Raw genomic sequence first — 3,918 nt, 5'->3', positions numbered from 1 at the left:
GGCTCTCACCTACCCGGGGGTGCTCACTTCTTAACACAGAGGTGCTGCTGGCAGCCACTGCCTACACCCTGTAGCTTTTGGAGCTGAGGACTGCCCTGTTACTGATATTGCCAACTGAAGCTCCCTGAGCTGCCACGCCAATGCATACATATAAACCAGGAGTTGTTGTACTTGCCTGTACTTTGGCACTCTGTGTGCCACTAGGCTTAGTGCAATAAGATACTCCTGCATTACCCCCAAGGCAGTGCTCCCATCTGAATAATTGACTATCCTTTCTGAAGCCAGTCCGTAAAGACTGGAGAATGTGACTGCTTCTTTAAGTGCACAGACAGCAATGCAGGGATACAAGGAACATGAAAAATCAGGAAAACTTGACACCACCAAGAGAATACAATAAATATCCAGGAAGCAATCCAAACAAATGAAGATCCATGAAGTCCTTAATAAAATATTCAAAATAACTGTTGAAGGTCAGTGAACTGTAAGAGAACACAGATAAATAATGTAACAAAATTGGGAAAACAACATAAAAACAAAATGAGAACATCAAGAAAGTGAAGCCATGAGAAAGAACCAAACAAATTCCAGAGGTGAAGAATATGCTGAAGAAACTAGAAAATGCAGTAGAGAGCTTCAGCAGCAGATTAGTGAAGCATAAGAAAGAATCAAGAAAACTTGAAAACAGGTCATTTGGAATTACCCAGTAAGAGGAGAGAAAGAATGAAAAAAATGAAGAAGGTCTCTGGAATTTATGGGACACTATCATTGAATGAATATATGCATTATAGGGAGTGAAGAGAAGCAGGCAGAAAGCTTTTTTTTTTTTTTTTTTTTTTTAAAGAAATAACCCAAAACTTCCTAAATATGGAGAGCAAAAGAGATATCCAGACTCAAGCTCATAGAACCCCACAACAGTTAAAGAAGTCTACATCAAGACTTAGTATAATTGTCAAAACTCAAAGACAAAATTTTGAAAGCTGCCTGAGAAAGGCAACTCATCTCATACAAGGGAAGCCTGCCCCCACCCCCCCCCGAAATGATCAGTGAATTTCTCAACATGAATATTCCAGGCTAGGCGATAATGGGATGTTATATTCAAAGTACTGGGGGGAAAAAAAACCCGATCAGCCACGATTACTATACCCTGGAAAGCTATCCTTAAAAATGAAAGGAGATAAAGTCTTTCCCAGACACATGAAAATTGAGGGAGTTTGTCATCACTAGGCTTGCCTGAGAAGAAATGCTATTGGAGTTCTTAAAATGGAATAGAAAAATGATAAACACCAATGGAAAAGCATGTGAAAGAAAGTACGTAAAGCTCAGGGGTAAATGTACAGTCAAATATAGAATAACATAATACTGTTAAAGGTGGTACAGAAATAACTGCAACCCCAATATAAAACTTTAAAGAAGGCTGGGTGTGGTGACTCACACTCATAATCCCAGTGCTTTAGGAGGCTGAGGTGGGAAGATCACATGAGGCCAGGTGTCTCACACCAGCCTGGACAATGTAGCAAGACCTCATCTCTACAAAAAGAAGGAAGAACAAAAAAATTACCAGTTTTGGTGGTAGGCACCTGTGGTCCCAGCTACCTGTGAGGCTGAGGCAGAAGGATCGCGTGAACCTGGGAGTTTGAGGCTGCAGTGAGCTAGGATTGCCCCAGGATGCACTGCAGCCTGGGAAACAGAGCAGCATCCTGTTACTAAGGTAGGGTGGGGGAGAGGACTTAAAAGACAAAAGGTATTAAAATAAGTCTAATGACAGAAAAGTGATATTGGATTTACAGTATGAAAAGTAGTAAACTCTGACTTCAAAAACACATAGTGTACGGGTAGGTAAAAGTGTAAAGTTTTGTAGGCCATTGAATTTAAGTTGTTACCAAATTAAAGTAGACAATTGTAACCACAAAGGCAAACCTATTGTAAATACACAAATGCTAAAGAGAAATCAAACCATTAGAAAAAAAAACCCACAATCAAATAACAAATGAAGACAGCAATAGAGTAAGGAACAAAAGCCTGCAAAACAAGCAGAAAATAAGTAGCAAAATGGCAGTAATAAATCTGTACTTACTGTTAATAATTACTTCAAGTATAAATGGATTAAACTCCCCAATCAAAGGGCATAGAGTGACTCAATGAATTAAAAAAAAAAAAATACGGCCGGGCGCGGTGGCTCAAGCCTGTAATCCCAGCACTTTGGGAGGCCGAGACGGGCGGATCATGAGGTCGGGAGATCGAGACCATCCTGGCTAATACGGTGAAACCCCGTCTGTACTAAAATACAAAACTAGCCGGGCGACGAGGTGGGCGCCTGTAGTCCCAGCTACTCGGGAGGCTGAGGCAGGAGAATGGCGTAAACCTGGGAGGCGGAGCTTGCAGTGAGCTGAGAGCCGGCCACTGCACTCCAGCCTGGGCGGCAGAGCGAGACTCCGTCTCAAAAAAAAAAAAAAAAAAAATACCCAACCGTATGCTGCCTTGAACAGACTTGGCTGAACACAAAGGAATATCTTATTCCATGTAAATTATAACCAAAAGAGAGCAGAAGTGGCTAAACTTAGACAAAACAGACTTTAGGACAAGAACTGTGCCTAGAGAGGAAGAAGGCCATTAAATAATGATGAAAGAGTCAGTTTAACAGGAGGATACAACAATTTAAATATATTTGCACCCAGCAACCTATCACCTAAATATATAAAACAAATGCAAATCTGAAGGGAGAAAATGGTAGCAATAAAATAATAGTAGGAGACTTCAGTGTTCCACTCTCAATAATGGATGGAACATTCAGGTAGAAAATCAATAATGAAACACCTGACTTACAACACTGTACACTAAATGTGCCTAAGAAATATATACAGGATTTTCTACCCCCAAATCAGCAGAATACTCATTCTTCTCAAGTGCATATGAAACATGCTTCAGAATAGATCATGTGTTAGGTCACAACACTAGTATTTAGAAATTTAAGAAGATGGAAATCATACCAATATCTTTTAGACCATGGTGGAATGAATCTAAAAATCAATAACAGAAAATGGGAAAATTAGCAAAAATGTGAAAACTAAACATACAATTGAACAACTATTTGGTAAAAGAGGAAATAAAGGGGAATTTAAATAATACCTTGAAGCAAATGAAAACAAATAGAACTCACTAAAATTTGTGAGATGTAGCAAAACGAGATTCTGAGGGAAGATTATAGTAATACATGCCTAAATTAGAAGAGAAGAAAGATCTCGCTTAACCTAGTTTTCTAACTCACGGAACTAGAAAAAGAAGAAACAAACTAACCCCAAAGTTACTATATGGAAAGAAATAACGACTAGAGTACAAAAAAATTAAATGCAAAAGAGAAAAACAATGCGGAAAAAATCAACAAAACAGGCTTGGTTTTTTGTGGAAAGATAAAAAAAATCAAACTCTTAGCTAGTCTAAGAAAAAACGACTCAAATAAATTAGAAACGAAAGTAGAGTCATTACAATGGATAACAGAGAAACAAAAAGGATCATAAAGAACTATTACCAATAATTTATGGCACCAGATTGGATAACCTTAGAAGAAGTGGATAAATTCCTAGAAATATACAACCCAACATCACTGAATCAAGAAGAAATAGATCAACAAAATTGACAGACCGCTAGCAAGACTAATAAAGAAGAAAAGAGAGAAGAATCAAATAGACGCAATAAAAAACGATAAAGGGGATATCACCACCGACCCCACAGAAATACAAACTACCATCAGAGAATACTATAAACGCCTCTACGCAAATCAACTAGAAAATCTAGAAGAAACGGATAATTTCCTGGACACTTACACTCTCCCAAGACTAAACCACGAAGAAGTTGAATCCCTGAATAGACCAATAGCAGGCTCTGAAATTGAGGCAACAATTAATAGCCTACCCACCAAAA

General features: G+C 38.5%; 1 protein-coding gene across 5 annotated transcripts in view; it reads left to right on the top strand.

The window, feature by feature from the left end:
• Positions 1–3,918, top strand: part of SCAPER (S-phase cyclin A associated protein in the ER) — a 333,543-nt gene that overhangs the window by 151,938 nt on the left and 177,687 nt on the right. The window lies entirely within an intron of this gene.

This window comes from Rhinopithecus bieti, unplaced genomic scaffold (genome assembly GCF_001698545.2).
Source record: "Rhinopithecus bieti isolate Rb0 unplaced genomic scaffold, ASM169854v2 scaffold_662, whole genome shotgun sequence".
NCBI classification, from domain to species: Eukaryota; Metazoa; Chordata; class Mammalia; order Primates; family Cercopithecidae; genus Rhinopithecus; species Rhinopithecus bieti.
The sequence above is the reverse complement of the archived record's forward strand: the minus strand, read 5'-3'. Positions and strand labels throughout refer to the sequence as shown.